Below are 11,815 nucleotides of genomic sequence, written 5' to 3' on the forward strand. Positions count from 1 at the left end.
AGTCGTGGGATAAAATACCAATGTACAGTGCCTTATACACCTCAACAAAATGGTGTTGCTGAGAGAAAAAACATGTCATTGACGGAAATGGCACGATGTATGGTAAAAAGTCAAGCTTTGCCGCATTATTTTTGGCTTGAGGCCATCATGTGTTCCACTTATGTACTTAACAAAATGGTGTTGCTGAGAGAAAAAACATGTCATTGACGGAAATGGCACGAATGTATGGTCAAAAGTCAAGCTTTGCCGCATTCTTTTTGGCTTGAGGCCATCATGTGTTCCACTTATGTACTTAACAGGTGTCCTACGAAAGCTTTGCAGTCTATTACTCCATATGAAGCATGGCATGATAGAAAGCCTTCTATTGAGCATATGCGTGTTTTTGGCTGTTTGACATATGCTTTGGTGCCACAAGTGCAGTGTAGAAAATTGGATGATAAGGCTGTCAAATGTATTTTCGTTGGTTATAGTGCTGAAAGCAAAGGTTACAGGTTGTATCATTTGCAAACAAAACGTATTCTGGTTTCTCGGGATGTAGTGTTTGTGGAAGATTCTGTTCAACCCTTACTGTCATGTACTAGAGACAGTAATGTAAGCTCACAGGACATTTATGACACTTTGTTGCCTCTTTTCAGTGGTGGAAATACGAATGTAAGTTCCAATGAGGCAAATGTACAGCCTATGGGGGTTTCTGAAAATGTTTTAGATCAACCTATTACTGATGCAGATGTACATGATGTACTTGATGAGGAAAGGGGATAATAATTATGTAAGCTTCTAATTTAGAGCTTTCCAAAAAAACATAGAGCTTTGGCAATCAAAGGCTCTTACAACCTCATCTATTAATTCTACTACACATAATTTAAGAGATGTCTGGATTTGGTTAAAAGACCCAATCATAGAAATTACTTAAATCTAATCTAAATGCTTTTTTAGGACTTAAATCTAATCTAAATGCTTTGCATGTCTTTTTATCATGTTCTAGAATTATGGGCTATAGTTGGAGTAACCATAGCCCATAAGGTTTTACCTTTGGACTTTATGGAATCATTAATCATATATGACCATTGAAAATGATATAATGTAATGTAAGAAATCACTTTATGTGTGATAATAAAAGTCTAATGAGCTAGGTATAAGCCGTGACAACTTAATATTGCATGCTTGTATAGCCCCCGACCAATTGTAGACAAGTATAGGCGCATCTATTCTCCTACCTAATTTTGTGATCATATGGTGACTTAGTTAAACGCTTATTCAAAATATCCACATACTATTATAAAAATAATGTGCACAATGTCTCACTGTCTATATAGATGGTCAAGATGTGGGGTTCACTTTATAGAGAATGATATTAAAATGAGATATAGAAGAAATCTAACCAAGGAAACCTCATCTATAAAGAAGAGTTTTTCTAAACATATCACACACCTCACACAATGGATGGCATTAGCTACATATTAAAACGGTGATATAAGTTGTGTATCCAATAGCTTAATTTTAAATCAACCAAAAGCATAAATCATACACACAGAGACCACCCAAACCATCCCTATACAAGGACGTTGAGAGTACGCTTGTGTGAAGCCTTTCAGAAAGTTACTCCATAATGGTGACATATGCCAATTTTCAAGCTGACCAAAACTCTTTAATGCTCTAATTTGAGGGCCACCACTCAAATAAAAGATGACATCAACCATCATCAATAGTTAAATGATTTCCTACAATTTTTAAGAAATTCATCCTCACAATTGTATGAGAAAATCCAAAAAATATGTTTACAATAACTTAGCAAGGATGATTAATTGCAAACAAAGTGAGACATAAAGCTTAGCACTAGGTTGGTAACGGGACACTATACGTCCTTAGACATTTATATCTCCAATTTAATGACCAATTTCCTTGAGCTATTTGAAGAGTTTCGATATGAAATCTCTAGTGCTAACTATCCACAAAGTTCTCTCACCACAGGAGTGGATGAACTCTTTTGATCTATCTCTTGCCATGCACGTGGATAGAGCTTCTAAAAGTGAGATTCTGCCTCATAAAAATGGAGTTCCTTGGAGATACTAGTGATAAAAGGCTTTGGCTAGTAATTGTCTAAAAAGGTCTACTGTGAAATTGCTGATATTGCTATTCTATTCTGAAGTTTCATACTAAAGGAATAAAAACTTTTTAAATTCTTCACCGAAAGCTGTTCCCCACATACTTAATTATCATTTATACTACAAGAGCTAACAACAACAAATAGGGGTAAAAAAATGCTTATAATTTTATGATGTTTAAGGAGGTTGATAGAGTGATAGCTAGTTCTCCAAAACAAAAGACATGAAAGATCCAAGATTCCAGCTCAATAGACACCATCCCTGTCCCTCATGCTATTCACATCTTCATTTAGCTACAATGCAACAATCTTCAATATCTTTCGACTCGTATGCTCCTTTTTGTAGCTTTATGGTTAACATATTACTGGCCGAGGATTTTGACTAAAGCTGCTACCTTGATTACAAGCTGTCAAACATGGTGTCTATAGGTTTGAGATGGTTTGTGACCTTATAAATAGTCCATATGTGGAAATAAATCACATATAAATACATGTGAGAGCTCACAGATCATCTGCTAGATTGCTTGTGCGGACGGTCTGTGAGCTTATGACTGGTCCAACTGTCACCTACAATGACCAGGTACTGTTTCTACAGAGAGTCCGTTTGCGTGCACACGGATGGTCTGGGGGCGTATGAATGTTCCTTCTGTGGAATATAAATATGTGGACCAGGTACTGTTTCTACAGAGAGTCCGTTTGCGTGCACACGGATGGTCTGGGGGCGTATGAATGTTCCTTCTGTGGAATATAAATACCGCTCCTTAGGAAGGTTACACACTGCCATTTTCAAATGGGCACCCGTCGAAAACATGGCGGCCCAATTCAAAATGGCGGATGGGGCTTAGGTGTACACACGTATGCTACACATTGCCGTCTTTAAGAAATGAAAAAGGAAGGTGCTGATTGGTCAAAGAGAATTGGCAACGCCTACGCCATATTTGGGCAACATGTGTTTTGGCGTCGAGCTGGCTGCCAGCAAGGAAATGGCATGCGAGGATGGTTCATGCACAACGGGCGCCATTTCACAGTTGGATGAGCATAGAGAATTAGTTTGTCAGATTATTAGAGCGGGCATTGCCGTAGTGTCTAATAACCTGCCTTATGAGAGCACAGCATTTCAAGAGATAAATTGAACCTGATCTTTTAATGAGAGCTCAAAGATCGTTCGTGCGCGCAGGGTCGGACCAGCAGTGGACATTTGTGGAGGCCTCAGAGTAGCAGGGACAACATCACGACGAATGGAGACAATATAGATCCGACGTACGACCAATCGACAGACGAAAGGCACATGTGCTTTATGAAAGCAGCGTATGCAGGGAGGAGCTCATCCCACGGCAACGTAAGCGCAGGGTAGGAGACAACGGTAGAAGAATGAAGATGATAGCATAAACAAAATTAATGTGGTGCTCCTTTTAACACCAAATAAGAAGGTCCATCTCATAAATATTTTCGCGTCGCGAAGAGCCTCTCGATAGCGCTGGAACGAGCTTTCCCTAACGAGCTGTCTCCGGCTCTCTCTCTCTCTCTCTCTCTCTCTCTCACACAGCACAAAATCACAGTAAGCTTCATGCTTCTCCTTGCTCTCACTTTCCCTGACGAGCTCTCTCTCTCTCTCTCTCTCTCTCTCTCTCTCTCTTTTTTGGAGTCAAAATTCACAAAACACAGTTCTTAACGGCACTTGTCAATCCAAAAGCGAGAACATCTGGGTGGTGGCCAATATATTAAGTCTGTGGTTTTGGCTGGGATATGCTTCTGCACAACTACAACTCCAGCAAAACATATGTTGCCTTGCAGCAAGCGAAAAGCCTAGACCTGTGAAAGAACATTCGCATACCTGGGCTACATGACAAGGTTTACTCATTGACTACGACAGCAAGGGTAAGTATGTATTCAATCCTCATCTGATGGGCTGAACAGAAGCTTCTCCTCGGGATCTGGAGGAGGGTCCTCATCTTCATAGTCACCATCATCATCTTCAGCATAATTGGAATCATCGTAGGGGGACCTGCTGCTTCCTCCACATCCAAGGGAGCCCCGTTCTCAGTTTCTTTCACTCCGCCTGCGTACTCTCCTGGAGAGGCAGGAGGAGGGTATGCTGTAGTCGTACAGTTCCTAGCCACGATGCATAAGGCCCCTGCACTTGTACAAAGGCAACCACACTCAGACGTACATTTGTGCGTGTAGCAGCAAGGTGTTTTATGCTTGCTTCCAAGACAGGTGACCAATGATGTGTAGCTGCGGGCACTATGTAATAACGAGCTCTTCATCGCCACCGCCATCGGTGGCAAGAGCTGCCGCAATGAATGAATCTGGGTCGAAGAAGAGGTGGCGGAAAGCCCTGCAAAGACAGCCTTAGAAGAAACGCTCCCAGAGTCCAGAGAAGAGTAAAAGCCTTGCGCCTGTGCAGCAGCGCCATAGCCCCTTGACACTGCACTCTGATGACGAACACAAAGTTCTTTGTCCGAAAAATATATATCTCTCTCTCTCTCTCTCTCTCTCTCTCTCTCTCTCTCTCTCTATTTTGAGGCACAAAATCAGAGTAAGCTTCTTTTTTTTTCGACACACCATAGGGCCCACAGGGGAGCTGCTTATCCCTTCCAAATATTAGCCATGTTACATGGTCGGGCAAGGGCCGCGTACCATCGGGCAAGAGCCACGCATAGGCATCACCATGGCCACCTAATTGATGCACCACATGCTGGGAACGACGGAGAGAACTCGTAGCAACTAGCTAGGAACCTCCTCCTCGGGTGACGCACCCCAGGAGGAGGATGCACTCGAGTGTCCAAGGGCAAGAGCCCTAGCAACGTGAACACCAGGTGAGCACAAGGTGTCCCTCTAGAGTGTGACCCAACTAGGGCTTTGAACTCACAACCCATAGGTTGAGAGGCCAAAGCCTTACCGTTAGACCAACTCTTTGGGGACTCAGAGTAAGCTTCTTGCTTCTGCTTGCTCTCACTTTCCCTGAGACGAGCTCATGTCGGCTCTCTCTCTCTCTCTCTCTCTCTCTCTCTCTCTCTCTCTCTCTCTCGCCCCCCCCCCCCCCCCACCCCAATTTTGAGGCACGAAATCAAAGTAAACTTCCTGCTTGCTTCAAATTTCAAGCACGCAGATCGTCCACGCACGCGCAGACGGTCAGCGTGCTCATGCATAAGTGGATAATTATCACAAAACGTACTTTCTATGGTCATCACATAGCTTAAACCTTTTTATATTGAAATAAGGACATTTTCGTGCTATTATCGATGAGCTTGCAATCCGTTAGCGCGCGCGCAGACGGTTTGCGTGCTCTAGTTAGTGCATTTTGAAGCACGACATCATTAAAGTAAACTTTCTGTTTGCTTTAAATTTCAAGCACGTAGATCGTCTACGTACACGGAGACGGTCAGCTTACTCACGCATAAATGGATAATTATCACAAAACGTACTTTGTATGGTCATCACATAGCTTAAGCCTCTTTATATTGAAATAGCAGTTATGGATGAGCTTGCAATCCATCAACGTGCGTGCAGACGGTTTGCGTGCTCTAGTTGCTGCATTCGATTTCTCTACGGCTAGACACTGAGGGTGAAAAACGAGCACAACGACGATCTGTCCTTGGTATGGACGTCCATAAATACAAGGGAGATGGTATGGCAATCTATAGTAGGCCGGTTGAAGCTGCGAAGGAGAGGCTACACAGGACATACAACATGTGGAGGAGCAGGTTGTGCTATTGGGGATGCAACAGAAATATGATGGTGCGGGTACCCTGGCTTTGCAAGCGAGAATGAGGGCAATGTCAAATGTTGAACAGGTGAGGGAAATTAGAAAATCTCAAATATGCTCTCCCATGTCAGTCCATCGGTCCATAGATGTACGTTCATAGAGAACTCTAAACCTATTTGGTAGTTGGCCTTGCAAAATTGACATTGACCAACATTCTTTCTCTTCCACGAGAATTTTGAAAAGATTACGCTCTAAATTTTGAGAAAAGAGAGACCAAGGGTTGATTGCAATGAGATGGTAAGTTGATGGTGAAGCTACCATGCGTTGCGTTTGCTCTTACAAGCTAAGGGGTCTTACCATCTAACCATGAGCCTCCTTACTCTAGCCTCTTTGGGTTGGCCCTATCTTCAAAGACATTCACTCATTTGCCTTGCAAAGTTTCAAGGTTTTTAGGCTCTCTTCATGGCAACTAGGACCAACTCAAGCTTAGTACTTGGAAAATTGCTAAGTAGGATAGTTTCACTACATGTAGGGAGCTCCAAGCCATTGTTACAACATCATCTTTGTTGTCTCTAATGTATATTAAAAATAGGAAAATTTACCAAAACACCCTTGTATTTTGGGAAAATTCCAAAAATAGCCCTCATATTAAAAAAAATTCCAATATACCCTCATATTAACTTTGGGTCAGCTTACTCCAAATATTGTAAAGAGTCATCTTTTTTATAAGAGGGGTCTATCTTTCAGTGTGCTAAGCAAAACATTTCACCAATGAGCTCATAAATAGAGCCATCTATGTCTGAAACTTTTCAATTTTTTCATCTTGAGAGCCCACAATACCATATTATTTCTAGTGCTATCAGTTTCTATCAAAAGAGAACCAACCTTCCTATGAATTGTCTTTGGAAATGTTTGCGAGGTTAATGAATGGTATATTGGAAATTTTGAAAAAATTGAAGGGCATTTTGGGTTTGTTTGGCCAAATATGAGGTGTGTTTTTAGAACTTTTGAATTTGAGAGGTATTTTGAGAATTTCCACAAATTACAAGTTTGAAGGGCATTTTGGGATTGTTTTGAGGCTGTTCAGCCAAATATGAGGGGTGTTTTTATAACTTTTGAATTTGAGAGGTATTGTGGGAATTATTTCCACAAATTACAAGAGGTGTTTTGGTAGATTTTCCTTGAAAATAGCATATTAAGATACAATATTAGTAAGTAATGACTTGCACAATGTAGAATCTCTCACAATTTACAACTATCTATCACAGTCTATCACAACATACGATATGTAGATGGAAGTATAGAGAATTAGTTTGTTAAATTATTAGAGTACGAATTTCTTGTTGTGGTTTTACTATGAGTGTGCAATGTTGTTCTCAACCCTAAATTTTGTAGAGTCTAATTCTTTTGAGAATAGATAGTACCTTAGACAAATCTAGTGCGAAAATGGTCTTCTAATGAAGGGTTGTCAAAATAATTATCTTTGGAGATGTTGGCAAGGTTAAAAAAAGGGTATTTTAATTATTTCCAAAAAACATTAAATTGCATTTTGGACATTTTTTGCTAGATATACGGGGCATATTAGTATTCTTTTGAAAATTTGAGGGTCATTATTGAATTTCCAAATGTTTTTGGGTTACTTTAATAGATTATTTTAATTTATTGTAGAAAAATTATTAAGCTCCAACTGGGAGAGCCAAAGTCTATAAAAGAGGTTGTTCAGGTGGATATTTAAAGACTACCAATTAACATAAAAAAGTATAGCACTTTTCTAGTATTGCAAATTGGTCACAAACGAAGTAAATTTTAAAAGTCCAAAACTTGGCATTTAATTTTTTGATGTCTTTTATTTAATGAAAGATATGACACTCAATTAGCTTTTCATAATATATCAATCTTGGAGGTTACAAAAAGCATATTTCAAACATTAATTTCTTCTTATATGTTTGCGACTACTCTTCATAGTCTACAAGGATGTTTTCAATGATTCTTATCATATTATTCATGATAAAGAGGCATGACTTCTATCAAAGTGCCTCTTCTAACCAATAGAGTGCTTTCTATGTTGCTACAATGCTAGTAATGAGAAGGCCCCTTTTGAAATGCATACTATATCAGATAATTAACTTAGAGATATTATTTGCACTTAAAGAGAAAACATACACTTTATGTATACATTAGTTGGGAAAGGTTATATTTTCCCCATAGCTCACACATAGGTATACTACTACTTAGAGCTTCTTTGATGAGTGACCACCTTATTTTAGCTTAAGACTTGTGTCTCTTGATACGGAAGTCTTGAGAAGGCTCTCCTACTAGATAAATAGTAAACCTCAAAAGTTTTGATACATACTATATTATCCTAATTTCTATTGTAAATATCTTATATGAGCTCAGAAATACACATGAACAAGCAATAGCAATATCTTTGATACAGATGTGTGTGTGTGTGTGTGTGGAAACATGCTTGTTGAAGGCATGGGAATTTGTATTTGCATTTCTAAAAGAATTGTTAAAAAGCTCCCTAAGATAATAGCTCTAAGTTTCTGAAAAAAGCTCTAAATTAGAAGCTTGCAAAAATTTCACACTCGTGAGGAAAGGGCTGAAAATGAGCAGGTTTGAGGTATGCCAAAATGGCTGGTGCACACTTTGCGTGACAGTAAATTGGATGCACCTTTGTCTAATCGTACTCGTTCAGGCTCTCGCCATGCATCTTATGCATCAGATTGTTAGGCTTTGGTTGTGTCTAGCTTACATGATGTTGGGGAGCCTCTATCTTTTGATGAAGCACAAAATTCATAAAATTGGATGGCTGCCATGCAATCAAAATATGATGCACTTATAGAAAATGACACATGGACTTTATGTGATTTGCCTCCTGGCAAAAAGGCCATTGGTACGAAGTGGGTTTACAAGTTGAAACACAAGCCGGATGGTGAGATCGATCGCCATAAGGCTCGACTTGTTGCAAAAGGTTATGCACAGCAAAAAGGCATAGATTATGAAGAGACTTTTGCTCCCACTTGTCGTATGACTACTGTACGTTTTCTATGTGCATTGGCAGCTCATTTTGGTTGGGATGTACATCAATCAGACATTGTTACTGCTTTCGTGAATGGTGATATATTTGAGGAAGTTTATGTAATGTAGCCTCGCGGTTTTGTCATAAAAGGACAAGAGGACAAAGTGTGCAAATGTAACAAGGCTTTGTATGGGTTGAAGCAATCTCCTCGTGCTTGGTATGAGAAAGCTGACACTCATTTGGTCAAACGAGGCTTTCATAACAATCCACCAGAAAGCACATTGTATGTAAAGCGTGAGGGTGATGTACTTCTCATTGTGGTTCTTTATGTTGATGATTTGCTGATCACTGGACCAAATGAGAGACATATTGCTGAATTTAAGGCTGCTTTGAATGCTACTTTTAGGATGAAAGACTTGGGGCTGTTGCATCATTACTTGGGTATACAGTTTAAGCAGTGTGATGGTGGTATTGCCTTATGTCAGAAAAGTTACATAGAGACATTGCTATGTAAGTTTGGACTTGAGGATTGCAAACCTATTGCCACTCCCATGGAAACAGGTTTGAAGTTGAGTCTACATGATGCTGGCGATCCTGTTGATGTCACTCTTTACCAAACTGCTGTTGGCTGCCTCATTTATGTATGCAACACGAGGCCGGATATTCAGTTTGCAGTCTCACAAGTCAGTAGATTTATGCATAGCCCAGGGTCTAAGCATTGGAAGGCTGTCAAGAGGATTTTCCGCTACCTTAGTGGCACTTTACATTTGGCTTGTTTTATCCCAAGGGGGGATCATTTCCGCTAGACTTACATGCTTTTTCGGACTCAGATTGGGCTGGTTGTTTTGACACGCGAGTGTCCACAAGTGGTTTTTGTTTCATGCTTGGCAGTTCATGTATATCATGGTTGAGCAAGAAGCAACCTACTATGGCCACTTCGAGTTGTGAGGCTGAGTACAGGGCAGTCTTCACAGCTACAGTTGAGTGTGTATGGCTCATATGCCTTATGGCTGATTTGGGTGTTGGACAGGACTCTGCCAACACTATCTACATTGACAGTCAGAGCGCATTGGCAGTTGCGAGGAAACCAGTTTCTCATGCTCGCACAAAGCACATTGAGGTGCATTATCACTATGTCAAGGAGAGGCTCTCAGCAGGAGAGATCAGCTTGGCTTATGTGCTAACACAGGACAACCTTGCAGATCTTTTCACAAAGGCATTGTCTCGTGAGAAGCTTGAAGGTTTTCGCAAAGCTTTGGGCTTCTACCCTTTGTGGACTGATCCTGTCCTCAGGGCATAGCACTTCCCTTTACTCATGTGCCAGCTCTCATTCATCGCATCACTCCAGGGGGGATTTGTTACCATACACATGTGGTAGTGATGTGTGTGAACACACTAGGACCGTCGGGGTATTTTTTTCCTCTTTACGAGGTTTTTTCCCCTGTGCATTGGATATACGCCCATCACTCTAGGGCTATCTATCTTTCCATTGCACACTAAGTAACACACTCTCTATTGTGTGCCTTGAGCTTCCTTCGTCTTCTCCAAGCTGTGTGTGTTTCTCTGCAACCCTAATTCCAACAGACTAATGCCCTAAGTCATTAATGAGTTGATTTTCACAATCTTCAAGAATACTTTTTGGAGTCTCTACATGGTTTATGCTAGCAGGATCCTTCTTTCGATGAGATCTAGCATGCTATTCATGATCACACTTTTATATAACAAAAATCCATGTCCCACGTTAGAGTAGAGTATTAATCCATATAGACTACCTAGAGTTTAGAAAAGATGACAACGAAGTGTTTTTTAAAAGTGAATAGCCAGAGTCTCTTGGATAAATTATTGAGCCATAGATCTCAAGGGTGGACCAAAGAAGAGCTGATGGGTGGGCCATTCACATCAATGAGTAGTGCTTCAAAGGAGGATAACATACTTTGTTGGGGTGGGGGTTGGTTGAGAGAGGTTGAGAGAGAGAGAGAGAGAGAGAGAGAGAGAGAGATTTTACAAATACTCCTTGGATGATGGGTACCTTGTCTACAAGGGTAGAGTTTATCTCCCTCCTATTGTTGATTTCGGGCAGCACATTCTTGTTGAGATTTTTGATAGTACTAGGTAGGTTATCTTAGGATTCAAAGGGCCTATACATTAGTCAAGGGGAGGTTTTATTTGCCGAACTAATTCTAGGATGGCCATAGCTTTGTGCTACAATGCAAGAAGTGTTGGTTGCACTATGCCTTTTATACACAATCATACTTTGACTTGTCTTTTCATGTTGAGGTTGGCTTCTTTCATGTTCCTATAAATAAACTATTTTGTTAAGGTGTACATATGGTTTGCACGATGCTATAAACAACAGTTGGACTAGTTTGTGGGCGGTGTATGCGGTTGATATTACCCATGCTACCACGTGGATATGTGTGAAGTGTGAGCTTGCCATAACCATCTTACACTTCCCGTGAGAAAACACAAGCTTCTTTTCTTCATAGTATGCGCACACATGTTTTCTAGAAAATTGTGAAATTGGAACATTTTGAGCTGAAACATGGCCTTACTAATTTGAAGGTGCGATTTCATTGGTTGCTCTAACTTTTATACGTTTTGCAACTTTTCTCAACTTATGGTCAGTACAAATACATCAGGATAAATAAGCTAGTAGGATACCCTTGTTCTTCTTAACACCTATTATGGGGAATCCAAGGTAGCCTTCCCCTAGATATTAAAAACTACTACCCAGCCAAAAGTACTCCAAGCATGTGGGTTTCCCTTTTGAAAACCTTTTAGCGTTCAACCTTGCAAAAAATTGTGATGTCTGTGAAAGCAATAGCACACCTGGAACCTGATCAAACTTGAAGGAGTACGAGCGGAAGTGCAATGCGAGAGAGAGTGCGAGAAGAAGAGCACGACGATAAGGTGAACTCGCTCTACTCTAATGTGTAGAGCATAGTGAGTTCTTATTAGGTTTTTACAAAAGAATATGTGT

At 40.4% G+C, this 11,815-nt stretch overlaps 1 pseudogene; it reads right to left on the reverse strand.

The window, feature by feature from the left end:
• Window positions 1-3,764: 3,764 nt before the first annotated feature.
• Window positions 3,765-4,571, reverse strand: LOC147428854 (uncharacterized; annotated as a pseudogene).
• Window positions 4,572-11,815: the final 7,244 nt, after the last annotated feature.

The sequence above is a fragment of the Adiantum capillus-veneris genome, chromosome 22, assembly GCF_014529385.1.
Source record: "Adiantum capillus-veneris isolate H3 chromosome 22, ASM1452938v2, whole genome shotgun sequence".
Taxonomy (NCBI): domain Eukaryota; kingdom Viridiplantae; phylum Streptophyta; class Polypodiopsida; order Polypodiales; family Pteridaceae; genus Adiantum; species Adiantum capillus-veneris.